Source organism: Arvicanthis niloticus, chromosome 15 (assembly GCF_011762505.2).
Source record: "Arvicanthis niloticus isolate mArvNil1 chromosome 15, mArvNil1.pat.X, whole genome shotgun sequence".
Classification (NCBI taxonomy): Eukaryota; Metazoa; Chordata; class Mammalia; order Rodentia; family Muridae; genus Arvicanthis; species Arvicanthis niloticus.
The window spans coordinates 15900358-15927319 of NC_047672.1; the positions used below are offsets into that span (position 1 = coordinate 15900358).

A 26962-nucleotide genomic window follows, 5' to 3' on the forward strand; every position below is an offset into this window, starting at 1 on the left:
TGGTGGTTTCAATATGCTTGGCCCAGGGAATGGCACTATTAGGAGGTGTGGCCTTGCTGGAGTAGGTGTCTCTTATTGGAGGAAGTGTGTCACTGTAGGTTTTGAAACATTCAAGCTAGCTCCCTGAAAGACAGCCTCTCCTGAGTGTAGTCAGAACAGGATGCAGAACTCTTGTCTTTTTCTCCAGCACCATGCCTGCCTGGTCGCTGCCATGAGTGCCATCATGATGATAATAAACTGAATGTCTGAAACTGTAAGCCAGCCCCAATTAAGTATTGTCCTTTATAGAGGTTGCTTCAGTCATGGTGTCTCATCATAGCAATGGAAACCATCACTGAGATATTCTCCAACTGAGTCCCCACAGATGCTGAGCTTTAAGCACAATTTCCTAGATTCCTTCATTGTGTTCTATTATCTGCCACCCTTGCAACCATTATTCCACACCAATGCCTTCCTACACCTTAACATTCCGTAGAAGAGAAAGAAGGTTAGAGGGGAAAGGGGGTTAGACCTCTTTAGACTAGTTCCTGCTGATTAGAAGTGCTGAGATCCTAGGGGGCCTTTCCAATCTTTATTGTGAGAATATCTGCAGTCATCAACCTAACAGTCAAGCAATCGAGCAAATGATCAATCCAGCAGTATACCAATCCAGCAATCCTGCAATCCACCAATCCACAATTTCAGCAATCCAGCAAGACAGCAAGACCTCAAGACAGCAATCCTGTAATCCACCAGTCCAGCAATCCAGCAATCCTGCAATCCAGCAATGCAGGAACCCACCAGTCCAGCAATCCAGCAATTCACCAATCTAGTAAACTACCAAATCCAGCAATCCAGAAATCCGGCAATCCACCAATCCCCCAATCCAGCAATGCAGCAATCCACCAATCCACCAATCCACAAATCTAGCAATTCATCAATCTAACACTAGCAATAGCACCAACATTAACCAGAAACAGCAGGGGGAAGCAACAGCTGCCACAGGCCCTCTCTGAACTTTCATATTTATACCTTCTCAAGAGTCCCTAGAATTCCAAAAATGATCTATTTACAGTTGAAGAAAATCATGCCCCTCCTAGAACTCCAGGCAGTTACAGTTAACAGCTGTTGAAGCATCCCCATATCCCACATCTGAAATTAAAATAAAAATATATTCATTAACCTAACTGGGTTTGTAAGAAACCAAATGTCTAACTACACTGAGCAGCAAAGGCTACAGTGTTGTGGATATGGAGGGATTCGGTGTGTCATGTGGAAGGCCTAGGGCAAAGAACATGGTAAATCCAAGCCTGGTAGAGCCCAGGTGAGGCAGTGCAGGTCCTCACTGGGTGAGGCAGTGGAGGTGGCCTGTGCTAATAAGGGAGTCTACATAGGTACAAGAACAAGACTCTGGGACTTTATGTCAATCAAGCCCTGCTCCAAGACTGCCACGTGTTGACCACATGATCTCAACCACTGCACTGTGTCAAGCTTCAGTCACTATGGTCTCCAGATGTCCTTCATCATATCTCTATATATGAGTGACTTGTAGATTTGTAGATATAACTGAATGATTTGGTTATTAAGCAGCAGTGTTTTCTTTGTCCCTACTAGAGAAAGTGACCAAGAAGTTCTCAGCAGACAAAGAACTTTCCATTCTGTCCACTCCTGCCTCCCACTCACCTCCAAAGTCCAGCTAAATAGCCATTGTGTTGCATGTGGATTTTAGTTGAGTCGAAGGTTGAAGCAGCACCAGCTGAAGCCTCCTGCCTCAGCTAGGATCTCAGCAGGAGAATGATAGACATTCATGAGGACATGGCAGTCAGATGTGCAGAGGCAGCTCAGGGCTGGGCCTCAGGAGAGGAAGCAGTTGATGACAGAGCACTGGCAAGTGCACATGCCAGATGGTAGCAGTCAGGGAGTGGCCATGCACGTTCTGAGTGCCCATGAGACATTAATAAACAGGTGGGGGTATAGCTCAGGGGTAGAGCATTTGACTGCAGATCAAGAGGTCCCTGGTTCAAATCCAGGTGCCCCCTACCACATGTTTGTTTTTACTCATAAAGATACCACACACACTCAGTCCTTTTTCTTCCATTCGTTCCAGTCATGGACCTCACCAGACGTGGGGGCTCCAGACCAGCCTGTCATGTGGATGGGTGGCTGTCTCCCATCTCTTCCTACATGCCAACTGCCCCTCCCACTCTTGTCATCTGTCTCCCCTGTTCCTGCATAGACCTAGTTTCTCTGGTTCTGTTAGCATGTGGACATGTAGATAGGATGTAAAGTAGAAGACAAGAATTATAAGGGAGTATTAGGAACTCTGTAGACACAGCAGTTACAGTGACAGCCAGTGTCAAGGACCAGAAAGGAAAGCCTAACCATAGAAGTATGTGCCTCTGTGAGTCTGTGCTGAATCTGTAGTGAGAACTAAGGAGGCCAGTCAGAGAACTGGACTGTCTGTGTAGGGTGGACATTTCCCTTGTGAGTTTCTCTTCCTTCTTCCAGAGCCCACTGCTTACTTGCTTCACCCTCAGAGACTACAGACTGGCATGAGCTGCGGTCCCAGGTAGACAGGGATCCTGCAGTGTTGCTGTTGACAGTGCTGGCTAGGGGCTCTGGGTACTCTGAGTGACAGCCCATCTGTCTTTGGGGGAGCAAGAGAGGGATGTCTGGGGGCTCCGGTGGAAGGCAGTTGGCCAGCTTAGGGGCTAATCCAGGAGTATGACGTGGTCTCAGGGTCTTCAGGTTGCTCCTCTCTGTATCCTTGGCTGATGATGCTATTCACAGATTGGCCTGGGAAGGTGTGTTTACCTAGTGTGTTCTGATACAGGGAAGCTGTAGAGCCGAGGAAGGCGTCTCCACAGTCAGGTCTGGCAACTTCTGGAATATAGGTTTGTGAGGTTCTGTAATTTAACTTTACAGTCAGCCCTAATGTATCACCACCCAGATGAAAAATTTTAACTGTGTACACTGGTGCCAGTGGGGGCATAGCTCAGGGGTAGAGCATTTGACTGCAGATCAAGAGGTCCCTGGTTCAAATCCAGGTGCCCCCTTTTTCATGTGCTTTTTGGAATTTCTCTCATGTGCTTCCACTGTCCACATTCACGGCATAGACCTACTTTCTCTCTTGACCCATGGCTGGAGATTCAACCCATTGATGCTACAGCTGTGTTATTACCGAACAGATTCCTCATTGGTAAGCAAGTCTTCAGCATTTTGAGAATGCCTAGTGAGTTTTCTCAACCTATAAAAGCCATGTTTTATTAGTAAGAACCACATCAGTGGTTCTCAGCATATGGAATTCAACACACTGATGCACTGGGCATCAGCAAAGGACCCTCAACAAAATGGAGTAGGGGATATTGGGCTGGTAACACACCAGAGTTGGAGATGTCCAATTGGTTCATCAGAGCTGGGAATGTGGGAACAGGCTCTCAGAGGGAAGAGGGAACATAAGATCCTATGGATTTCATAGATCACAGGGTTCCTAAGCTGCTCGAGGGCCTGGTTTGTATCCAGTGGTGGTTCATGACTGGCATTGGTTCTACAGGGCTAGCATCTGTGTTGCAGCAGCCATGTGTCCCTAGTTAAGTGTTACCTCTTGTAATAAAGTTTCCAACAAAGATCCTGACTTTTTTGGATATTTTATTTATTTATATTTCAGATGTCATCCCCTTTCCCCATTTCCCCTCCCTAGAAGCCACTATCCCATCCCCACTCCTCCTTTTTGCTTTCATACCATTAGCATTACATGCAAGTATTCAGGTCAGTTCTGGGTTGAGGGACTAGCAAAACAATAGATGGAAATAGCCAAGGAACAAGGAAGACACTAAACACAAATAGTCAAAGAACAAGCAAGGCATTAAACACAATTCCACCAACACTCCCGTGATCACTGTTTCTAAGGGCTTATCAGGGTGACCAAAATATCTGAGACAACTTCCCTGTCCTAGCCCAAAGTCATTCTCATGTCTGAAGCCTCCTTCATTGTTCTAGCCTAAAATTTAGATTCCTGCCTTGAAATTACTTCTTTGTTCTGGCCTAAGATTTATATTCCTGCCTGAAATTACTTCTTTGTTCTGGCCTAAGATTTATATTCCTGCCTGAAATTATTTCTTTCTTCTAACCTAATGTAAGATTCCTGGCTGAAGCCTACTCTCTTGAACTTGGCCAATGTCATATTTCTGCCAAGCAGCCCATTTCCTTGTCCTTGGCCCATGTCAGATTCTTGCCGAGCAGCCCCATAGGCTCTCCGCCTCTCCCCATTTTTTATTTCATTAACAAGACTGAGCCTGTTTTAGGTCATTCTGACAAGAATGCCTTCCTTACCCACCATGGAATATGCATTATCAAAAGCAATGCATTTCTGTCTTAGGTTGGTTAGGCTCTGTGCAGAATCTTACCCGTCCTTGGCTTACCAGCCTTTTAATTTAATAACTCTGTCTGGGGGTCCATTTTCAGGTTCAAGCCACATGCAATACCCTCTCCCTACTATGCTGATGGACTCAGCTATTTCTGGTATAGTGACAGAGTGTACAAAGTGACCGAGATTCCATAAAACCAAACACAGTCTCAAATCATGCGCAGTGCTGGTGTCAGTGTCCCTGTCTCTTGTGTGTATGTATTGTCATATGTCTAATGGAGTGACAGACTATAATGGAATCTTTGAGGATGTTGGCTCCTCCCCCAACTTGAAAGAGAAGTCTCACATGGGCCTCTACTGGCATATTTTTCTTTACCAACTGATAGAGCCTATGGAGATCCTGTGTTGAATCCAGAAGTTTTCTCAAATATTCATCTGAAACCCTATGGTTGGTTTCTACTTAGTAGTCACCAAATACCAACTGTATGCTTTATATTTCTAACAACATGACAGTGTTTTTCTGAAGATAGTTCACGTGGACACACACACACACACACACACACACACACAGGCACACACAAGATGTCTCTCCAAACTGGATATTAAGCCTGTGCTGACTCTGCAGTGAGTTAAGCAATGGTAACTTTATGCTCTGCATGTGCAGCCCTTGTGTGAACCTCCTGTTATTGCTTACATATCTTTAAGAATTCACCAATGATGCTTCTAAGATTTTTTGTATATAATGGTTTAGCTACTTTGCACAAGTCATGTTCTTGGGTAAAATATACAGCAGAAGTATATTTACCAGAGAAAATGTATGAGTGAAGTTTCCCAAGAAGAAGCATTCTGTGACTGCTTGCCCTCATCATCCTATGCAAATCACAGAAGTTGTGCCAGGGCATCCCTGAATCCTCTCCTTTGTCTCCATCTCCACAGACTACATCCTTTGGCTGTGGTCCTCTCTTACATCTTTGACATCTCTGTGGTCTTCTAGCCTCATTGTGGTGGCTTCCAGGAGAAGGGTCCACAAGTAGAGATTCCTGGTCCCACTTAGGCTGAGCTCTGACTGTTCAAATAGCTAGTCTTTATACCTGGTCCCTGCTGACTGTGTCCTGATGGTTTGGGTCCAGCGTGGGGCTAAATAACTCTCAGATTTGCAGTTTTTCCTTCCAATTTAGGACCAGAAAATGATAAGGCAGGAGACCAGAGGGTGAGAAATCACAGAAAAGATCCTCCATACAAGAATGTGCTGAAGGCTAGAGTGGAGAAGGGAGTGAAAACCGGGTAGGGAATTTGCAGGCAAAAGCACAGGAGGGAAGCAGAGCAGGACTCCAGCCTTGCACTATGATTCTCGGTGGTGGTTTCAATATGCTTGGCCCAGGGAATGGCACTATTAGGAGGTGTGGCCTTGCTGGAGTAGGTGTCTCTTATTGGAGGAAGTGTGTCACTGTAGGTTTTGAAACATTCAAGCTAGCTCCCTGAAAGACAGCCTCTCCTGAGTGTAGTCAGAACAGGATGCAGAACTCTTGTCTTTTTCTCCAGCACCATGCCTGCCTGGTCGCTGCCATGAGTGCCATCATGATGATAATAAACTGAATGTCTGAAACTGTAAGCCAGCCCCAATTAAGTATTGTCCTTTATAGAGGTTGCTTCAGTCATGGTGTCTCATCATAGCAATGGAAACCATCACTGAGATATTCTCCAACTGAGTCCCCACAGATGCTGAGCTTTAAGCACAATTTCCTAGATTCCTTCATTGTGTTCTATTATCTGCCACCCTTGCAACCATTATTCCACACCAATGCCTTCCTACACCTTAACATTCCGTAGAAGAGAAAGAAGGTTAGAGGGGAAAGGGGGTTAGACCTCTTTAGACTAGTTCCTGCTGATTAGAAGTGCTGAGATCCTAGGGGGCCTTTCCAATCTTTATTGTGAGAATATCTGCAGTCATCAACCTAACAGTCAAGCAATCGAGCAAATGATCAATCCAGCAGTATACCAATCCAGCAATCCTGCAATCCACCAATCCACAATTTCAGCAATCCAGCAAGACAGCAAGACCTCAAGACAGCAATCCTGTAATCCACCAGTCCAGCAATCCAGCAATCCTGCAATCCAGCAATGCAGGAACCCACCAGTCCAGCAATCCAGCAATTCACCAATCTAGTAAACTACCAAATCCAGCAATCCAGAAATCCGGCAATCCACCAATCCCCCAATCCAGCAATGCAGCAATCCACCAATCCACCAATCCACAAATCTAGCAATTCATCAATCTAACACTAGCAATAGCACCAACATTAACCAGAAACAGCAGGGGGAAGCAACAGCTGCCACAGGCCCTCTCTGAACTTTCATATTTATACCTTCTCAAGAGTCCCTAGAATTCCAAAAATGATCTATTTACAGTTGAAGAAAATCATGCCCCTCCTAGAACTCCAGGCAGTTACAGTTAACAGCTGTTGAAGCATCCCCATATCCCACATCTGAAATTAAAATAAAAATATATTCATTAACCTAACTGGGTTTGTAAGAAACCAAATGTCTAACTACACTGAGCAGCAAAGGCTACAGTGTTGTGGATATGGAGGGATTCGGTGTGTCATGTGGAAGGCCTAGGGCAAAGAACATGGTAAATCCAAGCCTGGTAGAGCCCAGGTGAGGCAGTGCAGGTCCTCACTGGGTGAGGCAGTGGAGGTGGCCTGTGCTAATAAGGGAGTCTACATAGGTACAAGAACAAGACTCTGGGACTTTATGTCAATCAAGCCCTGCTCCAAGACTGCCACGTGTTGACCACATGATCTCAACCACTGCACTGTGTCAAGCTTCAGTCACTATGGTCTCCAGATGTCCTTCATCATATCTCTATATATGAGTGACTTGTAGATTTGTAGATATAACTGAATGACTTTGGTTATTAAGCAGCAGTGTTTTCTTTGTCCCTACTAGAGAAAGTGACCAAGAAGTTCTCAGCAGACAAAGAACTTTCCATTCTGTCCACTCCTGCCTCCCACTCACCTCCAAAGTCCAGCTAAATAGCCATTGTGTTGCATGTGGATTTTAGTTGAGTCGAAGGTTGAAGCAGCACCAGCTGAAGCCTCCTGCCTCAGCTAGGATCTCAGCAGGAGAATGATAGACATTCATGAGGACATGGCAGTCAGATGTGCAGAGGCAGCTCAGGGCTGGGCCTCAGGAGAGGAAGCAGTTGATGACAGAGCACTGGCAAGTGCACATGCCAGATGGTAGCAGTCAGGGAGTGGCCATGCACGTTCTGAGTGCCCATGAGACATTAATAAACAGGTGGGGGTATAGCTCAGGGGTAGAGCATTTGACTGCAGATCAAGAGGTCCCTGGTTCAAATCCAGGTGCCCCCTACCACATGTTTGTTTTTACTCATAAAGATACCACACACACTCAGTCCTGTTTCTTCCATTCGTTCCAGTCATGGACCTCACCAGACGTGGGGGCTCCAGACCAGCCTGTCATGTGGATGGGTGGCTGTCTCCCATCTCTTCCTACATGCCAACTGCCCCTCCCACTCTTGTCATCTGTCTCCCCTGTTCCTGCATAGACCTAGTTTCTCTGGTTCTGTTAGCATGTGGACATGTAGATAGGATGTAAAGTAGAAGACAAGAATTATAAGGGAGTATTAGGAACTCTGTAGACACAGCAGTTACAGTGACAGCCAGTGTCAAGGACCAGAAAGGAAAGCCTAACCATAGAAGTATGTGCCTCTGTGAGTCTGTGCTGAATCTGTAGTGAGAACTAAGGAGGCCAGTCAGAGAACTGGACTGTCTGTGTAGGGTGGACATTTCCCTTGTGAGTTTCTCTTCCTTCTTCCAGAGCCCACTGCTTACTTGCTTCACCCTCAGAGACTACAGACTGGCATGAGCTGCGGTCCCAGGTAGACAGGGATCCTGCAGTGTTGCTGTTGACAGTGCTGGCTAGGGGCTCTGGGTACTCTGAGTGACAGCCCATCTGTCTTTGGGGGAGCAAGAGAGGGATGTCTGGGGGCTCCGGTGGAAGGCAGTTGGCCAGCTTAGGGGCTAATCCAGGAGTATGACGTGGTCTCAGGGTCTTCAGGTTGCTCCTCTCTGTATCCTTGGCTGATGATGCTATTCACAGATTGGCCTGGGAAGGTGTGTTTACCTAGTGTGTTCTGATACAGGGAAGCTGTAGAGCCGAGGAAGGCGTCTCCACAGTCAGGTCTGGCAACTTCTGGAATATAGGTTTGTGAGGTTCTGTAATTTAACTTTACAGTCAGCCCTAATGTATCACCACCCAGATGAAAAATTTTAACTGTGTACACTGGTGCCAGTGGGGGCATAGCTCAGGGGTAGAGCATTTGACTGCAGATCAAGAGGTCCCTGGTTCAAATCCAGGTGCCCCCTTTTTCATGTGCTTTTTGGAATTTCTCTCATGTGCTTCCACTGTCCACATTCACGGCATAGACCTACTTTCTCTCTTGACCCATGGCTGGAGATTCAACCCATTGATGCTACAGCTGTGTTATTACCGAACAGATTCCTCATTGGTAAGCAAGTCTTCAGCATTTTGAGAATGCCTAGTGAGTTTTCTCAACCTATAAAAGCCATGTTTTATTAGTAAGAACCACATCAGTGGTTCTCAGCATATGGAATTCAACACACTGATGCACTGGGCATCAGCAAAGGACCCTCAACAAAATGGAGTAGGGGATATTGGGCTGGTAACACACCAGAGTTGGAGATGTCCAATTGGTTCATCAGAGCTGGGAATGTGGGAACAGGCTCTCAGAGGGAAGAGGGAACATAAGATCCTATGGATTTCATAGATCACAGGGTTCCTAAGCTGCTCGAGGGCCTGGTTTGTATCCAGTGGTGGTTCATGACTGGCATTGGTTCTACAGGGCTAGCATCTGTGTTGCAGCAGCCATGTGTCCCTAGTTAAGTGTTACCTCTTGTAATAAAGTTTCCAACAAAGATCCTGACTTTTTTGGATATTTTATTTATTTATATTTCAGATGTCATCCCCTTTCCCCATTTCCCCTCCCTAGAAGCCACTATCCCATCCCCACTCCTCCTTTTTGCTTTCATACCATTAGCATTACATGCAAGTATTCAGGTCAGTTCTGGGTTGAGGGACTAGCAAAACAATAGATGGAAATAGCCAAGGAACAAGGAAGACACTAAACACAAATAGTCAAAGAACAAGCAAGGCATTAAACACAATTCCACCAACACTCCCGTGATCACTGTTTCTAAGGGCTTATCAGGGTGACCAAAATATCTGAGACAACTTCCCTGTCCTAGCCCAAAGTCATTCTCATGTCTGAAGCCTCCTTCATTGTTCTAGCCTAAAATTTAGATTCCTGCCTTGAAATTACTTCTTTGTTCTGGCCTAAGATTTATATTCCTGCCTGAAATTACTTCTTTGTTCTGGCCTAAGATTTATATTCCTGCCTGAAATTATTTCTTTCTTCTAACCTAATGTAAGATTCCTGGCTGAAGCCTACTCTCTTGAACTTGGCCAATGTCATATTTCTGCCAAGCAGCCCATTTCCTTGTCCTTGGCCCATGTCAGATTCTTGCCGAGCAGCCCCATAGGCTCTCCGCCTCTCCCCATTTTTTATTTCATTAACAAGACTGAGCCTGTTTTAGGTCATTCTGACAAGAATGCCTTCCTTACCCACCATGGAATATGCATTATCAAAAGCAATGCATTTCTGTCTTAGGTTGGTTAGGCTCTGTGCAGAATCTTACCCGTCCTTGGCTTACCAGCCTTTTAATTTAATAACTCTGTCTGGGGGTCCATTTTCAGGTTCAAGCCACATGCAATACCCTCTCCCTACTATGCTGATGGACTCAGCTATTTCTGGTATAGTGACAGAGTGTACAAAGTGACCGAGATTCCATAAAACCAAACACAGTCTCAAATCATGCGCAGTGCTGGTGTCAGTGTCCCTGTCTCTTGTGTGTATGTATTGTCATATGTCTAATGGAGTGACAGACTATAATGGAATCTTTGAGGATGTTGGCTCCTCCCCCAACTTGAAAGAGAAGTCTCACATGGGCCTCTACTGGCATATTTTTCTTTACCAACTGATAGAGCCTATGGAGATCCTGTGTTGAATCCAGAAGTTTTCTCAAATATTCATCTGAAACCCTATGGTTGGTTTCTACTTAGTAGTCACCAAATACCAACTGTATGCTTTATATTTCTAACAACATGACAGTGTTTTTCTGAAGATAGTTCACGTGGACACACACACACACACACACACACACACACAGGCACACACAAGATGTCTCTCCAAACTGGATATTAAGCCTGTGCTGACTCTGCAGTGAGTTAAGCAATGGTAACTTTATGCTCTGCATGTGCAGCCCTTGTGTGAACCTCCTGTTATTGCTTACATATCTTTAAGAATTCACCAATGATGCTTCTAAGATTTTTTTGTATATAATGGTTTAGCTACTTTGCACAAGTCATGTTCTTGGGTAAAATATACAGCAGAAGTATATTTACCAGAGAAAATGTATGAGTGAAGTTTCCCAAGAAGAAGCATTCTGTGACTGCTTGCCCTCATCATCCTATGCAAATCACAGAAGTTGTGCCAGGGCATCCCTGAATCCTCTCCTTTGTCTCCATCTCCACAGACTACATCCTTTGGCTGTGGTCCTCTCTTACATCTTTGACATCTCTGTGGTCTTCTAGCCTCATTGTGGTGGCTTCCAGGAGAAGGGTCCACAAGTAGAGATTCCTGGTCCCACTTAGGCTGAGCTCTGACTGTTCAAATAGCTAGTCTTTATACCTGGTCCCTGCTGACTGTGTCCTGATGGTTTGGGTCCAGCGTGGGGCTAAATAACTCTCAGATTTGCAGTTTTTCCTTCCAATTTAGGACCAGAAAATGATAAGGCAGGAGACCAGAGGGTGAGAAATCACAGAAAAGATCCTCCATACAAGAATGTGCTGAAGGCTAGAGTGGAGAAGGGAGTGAAAACCGGGTAGGGAATTTGCAGGCAAAAGCACAGGAGGGAAGCAGAGCAGGACTCCAGCCTTGCACTATGATTCTCGGTGGTGGTTTCAATATGCTTGGCCCAGGGAATGGCACTATTAGGAGGTGTGGCCTTGCTGGAGTAGGTGTCTCTTATTGGAGGAAGTGTGTCACTGTAGGTTTTGAAACATTCAAGCTAGCTCCCTGAAAGACAGCCTCTCCTGAGTGTAGTCAGAACAGGATGCAGAACTCTTGTCTTTTTCTCCAGCACCATGCCTGCCTGGTCGCTGCCATGAGTGCCATCATGATGATAATAAACTGAATGTCTGAAACTGTAAGCCAGCCCCAATTAAGTATTGTCCTTTATAGAGGTTGCTTCAGTCATGGTGTCTCATCATAGCAATGGAAACCATCACTGAGATATTCTCCAACTGAGTCCCCACAGATGCTGAGCTTTAAGCACAATTTCCTAGATTCCTTCATTGTGTTCTATTATCTGCCACCCTTGCAACCATTATTCCACACCAATGCCTTCCTACACCTTAACATTCCGTAGAAGAGAAAGAAGGTTAGAGGGGAAAGGGGGTTAGACCTCTTTAGACTAGTTCCTGCTGATTAGAAGTGCTGAGATCCTAGGGGGCCTTTCCAATCTTTATTGTGAGAATATCTGCAGTCATCAACCTAACAGTCAAGCAATCGAGCAAATGATCAATCCAGCAGTATACCAATCCAGCAATCCTGCAATCCACCAATCCACAATTTCAGCAATCCAGCAAGACAGCAAGACCTCAAGACAGCAATCCTGTAATCCACCAGTCCAGCAATCCAGCAATCCTGCAATCCAGCAATGCAGGAACCCACCAGTCCAGCAATCCAGCAATTCACCAATCTAGTAAACTACCAAATCCAGCAATCCAGAAATCCGGCAATCCACCAATCCCCCAATCCAGCAATGCAGCAATCCACCAATCCACCAATCCACAAATCTAGCAATTCATCAATCTAACACTAGCAATAGCACCAACATTAACCAGAAACAGCAGGGGGAAGCAACAGCTGCCACAGGCCCTCTCTGAACTTTCATATTTATACCTTCTCAAGAGTCCCTAGAATTCCAAAAATGATCTATTTACAGTTGAAGAAAATCATGCCCCTCCTAGAACTCCAGGCAGTTACAGTTAACAGCTGTTGAAGCATCCCCATATCCCACATCTGAAATTAAAATAAAAATATATTCATTAACCTAACTGGGTTTGTAAGAAACCAAATGTCTAACTACACTGAGCAGCAAAGGCTACAGTGTTGTGGATATGGAGGGATTCGGTGTGTCATGTGGAAGGCCTAGGGCAAAGAACATGGTAAATCCAAGCCTGGTAGAGCCCAGGTGAGGCAGTGCAGGTCCTCACTGGGTGAGGCAGTGGAGGTGGCCTGTGCTAATAAGGGAGTCTACATAGGTACAAGAACAAGACTCTGGGACTTTATGTCAATCAAGCCCTGCTCCAAGACTGCCACGTGTTGACCACATGATCTCAACCACTGCACTGTGTCAAGCTTCAGTCACTATGGTCTCCAGATGTCCTTCATCATATCTCTATATATGAGTGACTTGTAGATTTGTAGATATAACTGAATGACTTGGTTGTTAAGCAGGAGTGTTTTCTTTGTCCCTACTAGAGAAAGTGACCAAGAAGTTCTCAGCAGACAAAGAACTTTCCATTCTGTCCACTCCTGCCTCCCACTCACCTCCAAAGTCCAGCTAAATAGCCATTGTGTTGCATGTGGATTTTAGTTGAGTCGAAGGTTGAAGCAGCACCAGCTGAAGCCTCCTGCCTCAGCTAGGATCTCAGCAGGAGAATGATAGACATTCATGAGGACATGGCAGTCAGATGTGCAGAGGCAGCTCAGGGCTGGGCCTCAGGAGAGGAAGCAGTTGATGACAGAGCACTGGCAAGTGCACATGCCAGATGGTAGCAGTCAGGGAGTGGCCATGCACGTTCTGAGTGCCCATGAGACATTAATAAACAGGTGGGGGTATAGCTCAGGGGTAGAGCATTTGACTGCAGATCAAGAGGTCCCTGGTTCAAATCCAGGTGCCCCCTACCACATGTTTGTTTTTACTCATAAAGATACCACACACACTCAGTCCTGTTTCTTCCATTCGTTCCAGTCATGGACCTCACCAGACGTGGGGGCTCCAGACCAGCCTGTCATGTGGATGGGTGGCTGTCTCCCATCTCTTCCTACATGCCAACTGCCCCTCCCACTCTTGTCATCTGTCTCCCCTGTTCCTGCATAGACCTAGTTTCTCTGGTTCTGTTAGCATGTGGACATGTAGATAGGATGTAAAGTAGAAGACAAGAATTATAAGGGAGTATTAGGAACTCTGTAGACACAGCAGTTACAGTGACAGCCAGTGTCAAGGACCAGAAAGGAAAGCCTAACCATAGAAGTATGTGCCTCTGTGAGTCTGTGCTGAATCTGTAGTGAGAACTAAGGAGGCCAGTCAGAGAACTGGACTGTCTGTGTAGGGTGGACATTTCCCTTGTGAGTTTCTCTTCCTTCTTCCAGAGCCCACTGCTTACTTGCTTCACCCTCAGAGACTACAGACTGGCATGAGCTGCGGTCCCAGGTAGACAGGGATCCTGCAGTGTTGCTGTTGACAGTGCTGGCTAGGGGCTCTGGGTACTCTGAGTGACAGCCCATCTGTCTTTGGGGGAGCAAGAGAGGGATGTCTGGGGGCTCCGGTGGAAGGCAGTTGGCCAGCTTAGGGGCTAATCCAGGAGTATGACGTGGTCTCAGGGTCTTCAGGTTGCTCCTCTCTGTATCCTTGGCTGATGATGCTATTCACAGATTGGCCTGGGAAGGTGTGTTTACCTAGTGTGTTCTGATACAGGGAAGCTGTAGAGCCGAGGAAGGCGTCTCCACAGTCAGGTCTGGCAACTTCTGGAATATAGGTTTGTGAGGTTCTGTAATTTAACTTTACAGTCAGCCCTAATGTATCACCACCCAGATGAAAAATTTTAACTGTGTACACTGGTGCCAGTGGGGGCATAGCTCAGGGGTAGAGCATTTGACTGCAGATCAAGAGGTCCCTGGTTCAAATCCAGGTGCCCCCTTTTTCATGTGCTTTTTGGAATTTCTCTCATGTGCTTCCACTGTCCACATTCACGGCATAGACCTACTTTCTCTCTTGACCCATGGCTGGAGATTCAACCCATTGATGCTACAGCTGTGTTATTACCGAACAGATTCCTCATTGGTAAGCAAGTCTTCAGCATTTTGAGAATGCCTAGTGAGTTTTCTCAACCTATAAAAGCCATGTTTTATTAGTAAGAACCACATCAGTGGTTCTCAGCATATGGAATTCAACACACTGATGCACTGGGCATCAGCAAAGGACCCTCAACAAAATGGAGTAGGGGATATTGGGCTGGTAACACACCAGAGTTGGAGATGTCCAATTGGTTCATCAGAGCTGGGAATGTGGGAACAGGCTCTCAGAGGGAAGAGGGAACATAAGATCCTATGGATTTCATAGATCACAGGGTTCCTAAGCTGCTCGAGGGCCTGGTTTGTATCCAGTGGTGGTTCATGACTGGCATTGGTTCTACAGGGCTAGCATCTGTGTTGCAGCAGCCATGTGTCCCTAGTTAAGTGTTACCTCTTGTAATAAAGTTTCCAACAAAGATCCTGACTTTTTTGGATATTTTATTTATTTATATTTCAGATGTCATCCCCTTTCCCCATTTCCCCTCCCTAGAAGCCACTATCCCATCCCCACTCCTCCTTTTTGCTTTCATACCATTAGCATTACATGCAAGTATTCAGGTCAGTTCTGGGTTGAGGGACTAGCAAAACAATAGATGGAAATAGCCAAGGAACAAGGAAGACACTAAACACAAATAGTCAAAGAACAAGCAAGGCATTAAACACAATTCCACCAACATTCCCGTGATCACTGTTTCTAAGGGCTTATCAGGGTGACCAAAATATCTGAGACAACTTCCCTGTCCTAGCCCAAAGTCATTCTCATGTCTGAAGCCTCCTTCATTGTTCTAGCCTAAAATTTAGATTCCTGCCTTGAAATTACTTCTTTGTTCTGGCCTAAGATTTATATTCCTGCCTGAAATTACTTCTTTGTTCTGGCCTAAGATTTATATTCCTGCCTGAAATTATTTCTTTCTTCTAACCTAATGTAAGATTCCTGGCTGAAGCCTACTCTCTTGAACTTGGCCAATGTCATATTTCTGCCAAGCAGCCCATTTCCTTGTCCTTGGCCCATGTCAGATTCTTGCCGAGCAGCCCCATAGGCTCTCCGCCTCTCCCCATTTTTTATTTCATTAACAAGACTGAGCCTGTTTTAGGTCATTCTGACAAGAATGCCTTCCTTACCCACCATGGAATATGCATTATCAAAAGCAATGCATTTCTGTCTTAGGTTGGTTAGGCTCTGTGCAGAATCTTACCCGTCCTTGGCTTACCAGCCTTTTAATTTAATAACTCTGTCTGGGGGTCCATTTTCAGGTTCAAGCCACATGCAATACCCTCTCCCTACTATGCTGATGGACTCAGCTATTTCTGGTATAGTGACAGAGTGTACAAAGTGACCGAGATTCCATAAAACCAAACACAGTCTCAAATCATGCGCAGTGCTGGTGTCAGTGTCCCTGTCTCTTGTGTGTATGTATTGTCATATGTCTAATGGAGTGACAGACTATAATGGAATCTTTGAGGATGTTGGCTCCTCCCCCAACTTGAAAGAGAAGTCTCACATGGGCCTCTACTGGCATATTTTTCTTTACCAACTGATAGAGCCTATGGAGATCCTGTGTTGAATCCAGAAGTTTTCTCAAATATTCATCTGAAACCCTATGGTTGGTTTCTACTTAGTAGTCACCAAATACCAACTGTATGCTTTATATTTCTAACAACATGACAGTGTTTTTCTGAAGATAGTTCACGTGGACACACACACACACACACACACACACACACACACAGGCACACACAAGATGTCTCTCCAAACTGGATATTAAGCCTGTGCTGACTCTGCAGTGAGTTAAGCAATGGTAACTTTATGCTCTGCATGTGCAGCCCTTGTGTGAACCTCCTGTTATTGCTTACATATCTTTAAGAATTCACCAATGATGCTTCTAAGATTTTTTTGTATATAATGGTTTAGCTACTTTGCACAAGTCATGTTCTTGGGTAAAATATACAGCAGAAGTATATTTACCAGAGAAAATGTATGAGTGAAGTTTCCCAAGAAGAAGCATTCTGTGACTGCTTGCCCTCATCATCCTATGCAAATCACAGAAGTTGTGCCAGGGCATCCCTGAATCCTCTCCTTTGTCTCCATCTCCACAGACTACATCCTTTGGCTGTGGTCCTCTCTTACATCTTTGACATCTCTGTGGTCTTCTAGCCTCATTGTGGTGGCTTCCAGGAGAAGGGTCCACAAGTAGAGATTCCTGGTCCCACTTAGGCTGAGCTCTGACTGTTCAAATAGCTAGTCTTTATACCTGGTCCCTGCTGACTGTGTCCTGATGGTTTGGGTCCAGCGTGGGGCTAAATAACTCTCAGATTTGCAGTTTTTCCTTCCAATTTAGGACCAGAAAATGATAAGGCAGGAGACCAGAGGGTGAGAAATCACAGAAAAGATCCTCCATACAAGAATGTGCTGAAGGCTAGAGTGGAGAAGGGAGTGAAAACCGGGTAGGGAATTTGCAGGCAAAAGCACAGGAGGGAAGCAGAGCAGGACTCCAGCCTTGCACTATGATTCTCGGTGGTGGTTTCAATATGCTTGGCCCAGGGAATGGCACTATTAGGAGGTGTGGCCTTGCTGGAGTAGGTGTCTCTTATTGGAGGAAGTGTGTCACTGTAGGTTTTGAAACATTCAAGCTAGCTCCCTGAAAGACAGCCTCTCCTGAGTGTAGTCAGAACAGGATGCAGAACTCTTGTCTTTTTCTCCAGCACCATGCCTGCCTGGTCGCTGCCATGAGTGCCATCATGATGATAATAAACTGAATGTCTGAAACTGTAAGCCAGCCCCAATTAAGTATTGTCCTTTATAGAGGTTGCTTCAGTCATGGTGTCTCATCATAGCAATGGAAACCATCACTGAGATATTCTCCAACTGAGTCCCCACAGATGCTGAGCTTTAAGCACAATTTCCTAGATTCCTTCATTGTGTTCTATTATCTGCCACCCTTGCAACCATTATTCCACACCAATGCCTTCCTACACCTTAACATTCCGTAGAAGAGAAAGAAGGTTAGAGGGGAAAGGGGGTTAGACCTCTTTAGACTAGTTCCTGCTGATTAGAAGTGCTGAGATCCTAGGGGGCCTTTCCAATCTTTATTGTGAGAATATCTGCAGTCATCAACCTAACAGTCAAGCAATCGAGCAAATGATCAATCCAGCAGTATACCAATCCAGCAATCCTGCAATCCACCAATCCACAATTTCAGCAATCCAGCAAGACAGCAAGACCTCAAGACAGCAATCCTGTAATCCACCAGTCCAGCAATCCAGCAATCCTGCAATCCAGCAATGCAGGAACCCACCAGTCCAGCAATCCAGCAATTCACCAATCTAGTAAACTACCAAATCCAGCAATCCAGAAATCCGGCAATCCACCAATCCCCCAATCCAGCAATGCAGCAATCCACCAATCCACCAATCCACAAATCTAGCAATTCATCAATCTAACACTAGCAATAGCACCAACATTAACCAGAAACAGCAGGGGGAAGCAACAGCTGCCACAGGCCCTCTCTGAACTTTCATATTTATACCTTCTCAAGAGTCCCTAGAATTCCAAAAATGATCTATTTACAGTTGAAGAAAATCATGCCCCTCCTAGAACTCCAGGCAGTTACAGTTAACAGCTGTTGAAGCATCCCCATATCCCACATCTGAAATTAAAATAAAAATATATTCATTAACCTAACTGGGTTTGTAAGAAACCAAATGTCTAACTACACTGAGCAGCAAAGGCTACAGTGTTGTGGATATGGAGGGATTCGGTGTGTCATGTGGAAGGCCTAGGGCAAAGAACATGGTAAATCCAAGCCTGGTAGAGCCCAGGTGAGGCAGTGCAGGTCCTCACTGGGTGAGGCAGTGGAGGTGGCCTGTGCTAATAAGGGAGTCTACATAGGTACAAGAACAAGACTCTGGGACTTTATGTCAATCAAGCCCTGCTCCAAGACTGCCACGTGTTGACCACATGATCTCAACCACTGCACTGTGTCAAGCTTCAGTCACTATGGTCTCCAGATGTCCTTCATCATATCTCTATATATGAGTGACTTGTAGATTTGTAGATATAACTGAATGACTTGGTTGTTAAGCAGGAGTGTTTTCTTTGTCCCTACTAGAGAAAGTGACCAAGAAGTTCTCAGCAGACAAAGAACTTTCCATTCTGTCCACTCCTGCCTCCCACTCACCTCCAAAGTCCAGCTAAATAGCCATTGTGTTGCATGTGGATTTTAGTTGAGTCGAAGGTTGAAGCAGCACCAGCTGAAGCCTCCTGCCTCAGCTAGGATCTCAGCAGGAGAATGATAGACATTCATGAGGACATGGCAGTCAGATGTGCAGAGGCAGCTCAGGGCTGGGCCTCAGGAGAGGAAGCAGTTGATGACAGAGCACTGGCAAGTGCACATGCCAGATGGTAGCAGTCAGGGAGTGGCCATGCACGTTCTGAGTGCCCATGAGACATTAATAAACAGGTGGGGGTATAGCTCAGGGGTAGAGCATTTGACTGCAGATCAAGAGGTCCCTGGTTCAAATCCAGGTGCCCCCTACCACATGTTTGTTTTTACTCATAAAGATACCACACACACTCAGTCCTGTTTCTTCCATTCGTTCCAGTCATGGACCTCACCAGACGTGGGGGCTCCAGACCAGCCTGTCATGTGGATGGGTGGCTGTCTCCCATCTCTTCCTACATGCCAACTGCCCCTCCCACTCTTGTCATCTGTCTCCCCTGTTCCTGCATAGACCTAGTTTCTCTGGTTCTGTTAGCATGTGGACATGTAGATAGGATGTAAAGTAGAAGACAAGAATTATAAGGGAGTATTAGGAACTCTGTAGACACAGCAGTTACAGTGACAGCCAGTGTCAAGGACCAGAAAGGAAAGCCTAACCATAGAAGTATGTGCCTCTGTGAGTCTGTGCTGAATCTGTAGTGAGAACTAAGGAGGCCAGTCAGAGAACTGGACTGTCTGTGTAGGGTGGACATTTCCCTTGTGAGTTTCTCTTCCTTCTTCCAGAGCCCACTGCTTACTTGCTTCACCCTCAGAGACTACAGACTGGCATGAGCTGCGGTCCCAGGTAGACAGGGATCCTGCAGTGTTGCTGTTGACAGTGCTGGCTAGGGGCTCTGGGTACTCTGAGTGACAGCCCATCTGTCTTTGGGGGAGCAAGAGAGGGATGTCTGGGGGCTCCGGTGGAAGGCAGTTGGCCAGCTTAGGGGCTAATCCAGGAGTATGACGTGGTCTCAGGGTCTTCAGGTTGCTCCTCTCTGTATCCTTGGCTGATGATGCTATTCACAGATTGGCCTGGGAAGGTGTGTTTACCTAGTGTGTTCTGATACAGGGAAGCTGTAGAGCCGAGGAAGGCGTCTCCACAGTCAGGTCTGGCAACTTCTGGAATATAGGTTTGTGAGGTTCTGTAATTTAACTTTACAGTCAGCCCTAATGTATCACCACCCAGATGAAAAATTTTAACTGTGTACACTGGTGCCAGTGGGGGCATAGCTCAGGGGTAGAGCATTTGACTGCAGATCAAGAGGTCCCTGGTTCAAATCCAGGTGCCCCCTTTTTCATGTGCTTTTTGGAATTTCTCTCATGTGCTTCCACTGTCCACATTCACGGCATAGACCTACTTTCTCTCTTGACCCATGGCTGGAGATTCAACCCATTGATGCTACAGCTGTGTTATTACCGAACAGATTCCTCATTGGTAAGCAAGTCTTCAGCATTTTGAGAATGCCTAGTGAGTTTTCTCAACCTATAAAAGCCATGTTTTATTAGTAAGAACCACATCAGTGGTTCTCAGCATATGGAATTCAACACACTGATGCACTGGGCATCAGCAAAGGACCCTCAACAAAATGGAGTAGGGGATATTGGGCTGGTAACACACCAGAGTTGGAGATGTCCAATTGGTTCATCAGAGCTGGGAATGTGGGAACAGGCTCTCAGAGGGAAGAGGGAACATAAGATCCTATGGATTTCATAGATCACAGGGTTCCTAAGCTGCTCGAGGGCCTGGTTTGTATCCAGTGGTGGTTCATGACTGGCATTGGTTCTACAGGGCTAGCATCTGTGTTGCAGCAGCCATGTGTCCCTAGTTAAGTGTTACCTCTTGTAATAAAGTTTCCAACAAAGATCCTGACTTTTTTGGATATTTTATTTATTTATATTTCAGATGTCATCCCCTTTCCCCATTTCCCCTCCCTAGAAGCCACTATCCCATCCCCACTCCTCCTTTTTGCTTTCATACCATTAGCATTACATGCAAGTATTCAGGTCAGTTCTGGGTTGAGGGACTAGCAAAACAATAGATGGAAATAGCCAAGGAACAAGGAAGACACTAAACACAAATAGTCAAAGAACAAGCAAGGCATTAAACACAATTCCACCAACACTCCCGTGATCACTGTTTCTAAGGGCTTATCAGGGTGACCAAAATATCTGAGACAACTTCCCTGTCCTAGCCCAAAGTCATTCTCATGTCTGAAGCCTCCTTCATTGTTCTAGCCTAAAATTTAGATTCCTGCCTTGAAATTACTTCTTTGTTCTGGCCTAAGATTTATATTCCTGCCTGAAATTACTTCTTTGTTCTGGCCTAAGATTTATATTCCTGCCTGAAATTATTTCTTTCTTCTAACCTAATGTAAGATTCCTGGCTGAAGCCTACTCTCTTGAACTTGGCCAATGTCATATTTCTGCCAAGCAGCCCATTTCCTTGTCCTTGGCCCATGTCAGATTCTTGCCGAGCAGCCCCATAGGCTCTCCGCCTCTCCCCATTTTTTATTTCATTAACAAGACTGAGCCTGTTTTAGGTCATTCTGACAAGAATGCCTTCCTTACCCACCATGGAATATGCATTATCAAAAGCAATGCATTTCTGTCTTAGGTTGGTTAGGCTCTGTGCAGAATCTTACCCGTCCTTGGCTTACCAGCCTTTTAATTTAATAACTCTGTCTGGGGGTCCATTTTCAGGTTCAAGCCACATGCAATACCCTCTCCCTACTATGCTGATGGACTCAGCTATTTCTGGTATAGTGACAGAGTGTACAAAGTGACCGAGATTCCATAAAACCAAACACAGTCTCAAATCATGCGCAGTGCTGGTGTCAGTGTCCCTGTCTCTTGTGTGTATGTATTGTCATATGTCTAATGGAGTGACAGACTATAATGGAATCTTTGAGGATGTTGGCTCCTCCCCCAACTTGAAAGAGAAGTCTCACATGGGCCTCTACTGGCATATTTTTCTTTACCAACTGATAGAGCCTATGGAGATCCTGTGTTGAATCCAGAAGTTTTCTCAAATATTCATCTGAAACCCTATGGTTGGTTTCTACTTAGTAGTCACCAAATACCAACTGTATGCTTTATATTTCTAACAACATGACAGTGTTTTTCTGAAGATAGTTCACGTGGACACACACACACACACACACACACACACACACACACACACACACAGGCACACACAAGATGTCTCTCCAAACTGGATATTAAGCCTGTGCTGACTCTGCAGTGAGTTAAGCAATGGTAACTTTATGCTCTGCATGTGCAGCCCTTGTGTGAACCTCCTGTTATTGCTTACATATCTTTAAGAATTCACCAATGATGCTTCTAAGATTTTTTTGTATATAATGGTTTAGCTACTTTGCACAAGTCATGTTCTTGGGTAAAATATACAGCAGAAGTATATTTACCAGAGAAAATGTATGAGTGAAGTTTCCCAAGAAGAAGCATTCTGTGACTGCTTGCCCTCATCATCCTATGCAAATCACAGAAGTTGTGCCAGGGCATCCCTGAATCCTCTCCTTTGTCTCCATCTCCACAGACTACATCCTTTGGCTGTGGTCCTCTCTTACATCTTTGACATCTCTGTGGTCTTCTAGCCTCATTGTGGTGGCTTCCAGGAGAAGGGTCCACAAGTAGAGATTCCTGGTCCCACTTAGGCTGAGCTCTGACTGTTCAAATAGCTAGTCTTTATACCTGGTCCCTGCTGACTGTGTCCTGATGGTTTGGGTCCAGCGTGGGGCTAAATAACTCTCAGATTTGCAGTTTTTCCTTCCAATTTAGGACCAGAAAATGATAAGGCAGGAGACCAGAGGGTGAGAAATCACAGAAAAGATCCTCCATACAAGAATGTGCTGAAGGCTAGAGTGGAGAAGGGAGTGAAAACCGGGTAGGGAATTTGCAGGCAAAAGCACAGGAGGGAAGCAGAGCAGGACTCCAGCCTTGCACTATGATTCTCGGTGGTGGTTTCAATATGCTTGGCCCAGGGAATGGCACTATTAGGAGGTGTGGCCTTGCTGGAGTAGGTGTCTCTTATTGGAGGAAGTGTGTCACTGTAGGTTTTGAAACATTCAAGCTAGCTCCCTGAAAGACAGCCTCTCCTGAGTGTAGTCAGAACAGGATGCAGAACTCTTGTCTTTTTCTCCAGCACCATGCCTGCCTGGTCGCTGCCATGAGTGCCATCATGATGATAATAAACTGAATGTCTGAAACTGTAAGCCAGCCCCAATTAAGTATTGTCCTTTATAGAGGTTGCTTCAGTCATGGTGTCTCATCATAGCAATGGAAACCATCACTGAGATATTCTCCAACTGAGTCCCCACAGATGCTGAGCTTTAAGCACAATTTCCTAGATTCCTTCATTGTGTTCTATTATCTGCCACCCTTGCAACCATTATTCCACACCAATGCCTTCCTACACCTTAACATTCCGTAGAAGAGAAAGAAGGTTAGAGGGGAAAGGGGGTTAGACCTCTTTAGACTAGTTCCTGCTGATTAGAAATGCTGAGATCCTAGGGGGCCTGTCCAATCTTTATTATCAGAATATCTGCAATCATCAATCTAACAACCAAGCAATCGAGCAAATGATTAAACAATCAGTCCAGCAGTCCAGCAGTCCAGCAGTCCAGCAGTACACCAATCCAGCAATCCTGCAATTCAGCAGACATCAAGACAATAAGACCTCAAGACAGCAATCCTGTTATCCACCAGTCCAGCAATCCAGCAGTCTAACAATCCACCAATCCAGCAATCCACCAATGCAGTAATCCACCAAATTTAGCAATCCACCAATCCAGTAATCCACCAATCCTCCAATCCACCAATCCACCCATCCACCCATCCACCCATCCACCCATCCACCCATCCACCAATCCACCAAACCACCAATCCACCAAACCACCAATCCAATCCAGCAATCCAGCACTAGAAAAGCACCTGCATCAACCAGCAACAGCAGGGGGGAACAACAGCTGCCACAGGCCCTCTCTTTACTTTCATATTTATACCCTCTCAAGAGTCCCTAGAATTCCAAAAATGATCTATTTACAGTTGAAGAAAACCATGCCCCTCCTAGAACTGCAGGCAGTTACAGTTAACAGCTGTTGAAGCATCCCCATATCCCACATCTGAAATTAAAATAAAAATATATTCATTAACCTAACTGGGTTTGTAAGAAACCAAATGTCTAACTACACTGAGCAGCAAAGGCTACAGTGTTGTGGATATGGAGGGATTCGGTGTGTCATGTGGAAGGCCTAGGGCAAAGAACATGGTAAATCCAAGCCTGGTAGAGTCCAGGTGAGGCAGTGCAGGTCCTCACTGGGTGAGGCAGTGGAGGTGGCCTGTAAGGGAGTCTACATAGGTACAAGAACAAGACTCTGGGACTTTATGTCAATCAAGCCCTGCTCCAAGACTGTCACCTGTTGACCACATGATCTCAACCACTGCACTGTGTCAAGCTTCAGTCACTATGGTCTCCAGATGTCCTTCATCATATCTCTATATATGAGTGACTTGTAGATTTGTAGATATAACTGAATGATTTGGTTATTAAGCAGCAGTGTTTTCTTTGTCCCTACTAGAGAAAGTGACCAAGAAGTTCTCAGCAGACAAAGAACTTTCCATTCTGTCCACTCCTGCCTCCCACTCACCTCCAAAGTCCAGCTAAATAGCCATTGTGTTGCATGTGGATTTTAGTTGAGCCGAAGGTTGAAGCAGCACCAGCTGAAGCCTCCTGCCTCAGCTAGGATCTCAGCAGGAGAATGATAGACATTCATGAGGACATGGCAGTCAAGATGTGCAGAGGCAGCTCAGGGCTGGGCCTCATGGGAGGAAGCAGATGATGACAGAGCACTGGCAAGTGCACATGCCAGATGGTAGCAGTCAGGGAGTGGCCATGCACGTTCTGAGTGCCCATGAGACATTAATAAACAGGTGGGGGTATAGCTCAGGGGTAGAGCATTTGACTGCAGATCAAGAGGTCCCTGGTTCAAATCCAGGTGCCCCCTACCACATGTTTGTTTTTACTCATAAAGATACCACACACACTCAGTCCTGTTTCTTCCATTCGTTCCAGTCATGGACCTCACCAGACGTGGGGGCTCCAGACCAGCCTGTCATGTGGATGGGTGGCTGTCTCCCATCTCTTCCTACATGCCAACTGCCCCTCCCACTCTTGTCATCTGTCTCCCCTGTTCCTGCATAGACCTAGTTTCTCTGGTTCTGTTAGCATGTGGACATGTAGATAGGATGTAAAGTAGAAGACAAGAATTATAAGGGAGTATTAGGAACTCTGTAGACACAGCAGTTACAGTGACAGCCAGTGTCAAGGACCAGAAAGGAAAGCCTAACCATAGAAGTATGTGCCTCTGTGAGTCTGTGCTGAATCTGTAGTTAGAACTAAGGAGGCCAGTCAGAGAACTGGACTGTCTGTGTAGGGTGGACATTTCCCTTGTGAGTTTCTCTTCCTTCTTCCAGAGCCCACTGCTTACTTGCTTCACCCTCAGAGACTACAGACTGGCTGAGCTGCAGTCCCAGGCAGATAGTGATTCTGTAGTGTCTCTACTGACAGCGCTAACTAGGGGCTCTTGGTACTCTGAGTGACAGCCCATCTGTCTTCAGGGAAGGAAGAGAGGGATGTCTGGGGGCTCAGGTGGAAGCCTGGGCAGCTCAGAGCTAACCCAGGACAGCAGTGTGAAGTGGGCTCAGGCCTGCAGGCTGCTCCTCTTCTTTTCTTGGCTGATGATGCTATTCAAGGATGGACCTGAAAAGCTGAAGAGCTGAGGAAGCATCTCATCAGTCAGTTCTAGCAACTTCTGGAAAGTGGGTCTGTGAGCATCTGTAATTTATCTTTTTAGTTAGTCATAATATATTACCAGTAACATGAAAATTATTAACTGTGTACACTGGTACCAGTAGGGGTATAGCTCAGGGGTAGAGCATTTGATTGCCGATCAAGAGGTCCCTGGTTCAAATCCAGGTGCCCCGTTCCTAGGATTTCTTTTGGACGCTAGACAGCTAAATGCCTACAGTATTCCAAAACTCCCAAATATAACTTTTATTAACACATTGTTTCTTCTCTTGGATGGTGTCCCACTATGCACTGATCTGTGTTCACCTGTGTAGTGCAATCTACTCAGGCCCCTTCTTAGTGCTGCTCTCTGAAGCGCATGCAGGTCAAAGTTACTTGTGGTATCACATGGATTGTTTCCTAAGGCTGTGACCCTGTGTGTCACTCTTTGCTGAGAATTAAGCTTACAGGAGGCTTGGAATGGAAGTAACTCCTTGATCCCTTGTCTTTCATCTCTCCAGCATGCTCTCCTGAGCTCCTAGAATGCTCCTCACTCCCAGCTCCTCCTATCCTGTGCTTCAGTTCCTGCCACTTGTATGAAAAGTCTGTGATCCATGAATTTGTTTCCTATTTATACTAAGACTCAGCAAAAAGGGAAAAGCGTGATCTCCCTCTGTGTCCTCACTGTGGCTATCAGTGACCAGAGCTAATGAACTCCATGAGTGTCACTGAGTGACTAAATGATGGAGTGAAGTAATGAGCACTGTCCTGATGTCCTGGAGGATAAAGTTCTCTCTGAGCTGCAGTTGGGCTAATGAAGACCCAGAACCCACGGCTCATGTCTTGGCCACTTAGTGTGAACTTAAGGAAAACACATGGATAGGTGTCTTTTTCACTTCCAAAGTTGATGTCTTTAGTATGCCCTGAGAGGGGGGTTATTGAGATGGGGTCTCTATTGTTGGAGAGAAGAAGATGGAGGGCAAACCTAAATGGGAAAATCCTGGCAGTTTCAAGATCAGTAGCAGGGGCTGAGGGCGTAGTGTTGAGGCAGAGTATTCAACTATCAGTATCAGTGTCAGAAGCAAGCTCATGAACATATAGCAAGCTTGGGTATGGTTCCAAGGTTGAAGTGCTAATCAGAGGTTACTGTACCTTCAAGTGGGGGTATAGGGTATAGAGCATTTAACTGCAGATCATGATTCCCTGGTTCAAATCCAGTTGCCCCGTTGCCTAAATATGACTCTGGTAGTTAACTTACCATATTCACCTTAGGCAAGGCTCTGGTGACATTCGGAGGTCTCCATTAGTTG

General features: G+C 45.7%; 10 non-coding genes across 10 annotated transcripts; all 10 read left to right on the forward strand.

The window, feature by feature from the left end:
• The first annotated feature begins 1946 nt into the window (after window positions 1–1946).
• On the forward strand, window positions 1947–2018 carry Trnac-gca (transfer RNA cysteine (anticodon GCA)). The gene has a single exon. It is a non-coding gene; the product is annotated as a tRNA-Cys (tRNA).
• Window positions 2019–2963: 945 nt separating this feature from the next.
• Trnac-gca (transfer RNA cysteine (anticodon GCA)) lies at window positions 2964–3035 on the forward strand. Its single transcript has one exon. It is a non-coding gene; the product is annotated as a tRNA-Cys (tRNA).
• Window positions 3036–7647: 4612 nt separating this feature from the next.
• Window positions 7648–7719, forward strand: Trnac-gca (transfer RNA cysteine (anticodon GCA)). The gene has a single exon. It is a non-coding gene; the product is annotated as a tRNA-Cys (tRNA).
• A 945-nt stretch (window positions 7720–8664) lies between these two features.
• Trnac-gca (transfer RNA cysteine (anticodon GCA)) lies at window positions 8665–8736 on the forward strand. Its single transcript has one exon. It is a non-coding gene; the product is annotated as a tRNA-Cys (tRNA).
• Window positions 8737–13348: 4612 nt separating this feature from the next.
• Trnac-gca (transfer RNA cysteine (anticodon GCA)) lies at window positions 13349–13420 on the forward strand. The gene has a single exon. It is a non-coding gene; the product is annotated as a tRNA-Cys (tRNA).
• A 945-nt stretch (window positions 13421–14365) lies between these two features.
• Trnac-gca (transfer RNA cysteine (anticodon GCA)) lies at window positions 14366–14437 on the forward strand. Its single transcript has one exon. It is a non-coding gene; the product is annotated as a tRNA-Cys (tRNA).
• Window positions 14438–19053: 4616 nt separating this feature from the next.
• On the forward strand, window positions 19054–19125 carry Trnac-gca (transfer RNA cysteine (anticodon GCA)). The gene has a single exon. It is a non-coding gene; the product is annotated as a tRNA-Cys (tRNA).
• Window positions 19126–20070: 945 nt separating this feature from the next.
• Trnac-gca (transfer RNA cysteine (anticodon GCA)) lies at window positions 20071–20142 on the forward strand. Its single transcript has one exon. It is a non-coding gene; the product is annotated as a tRNA-Cys (tRNA).
• A 4656-nt stretch (window positions 20143–24798) lies between these two features.
• Window positions 24799–24870, forward strand: Trnac-gca (transfer RNA cysteine (anticodon GCA)). The gene has a single exon. It is a non-coding gene; the product is annotated as a tRNA-Cys (tRNA).
• A 908-nt stretch (window positions 24871–25778) lies between these two features.
• Window positions 25779–25850, forward strand: Trnag-gcc (transfer RNA glycine (anticodon GCC)). Its single transcript has one exon. It is a non-coding gene; the product is annotated as a tRNA-Gly (tRNA).
• Window positions 25851–26962: the final 1112 nt, after the last annotated feature.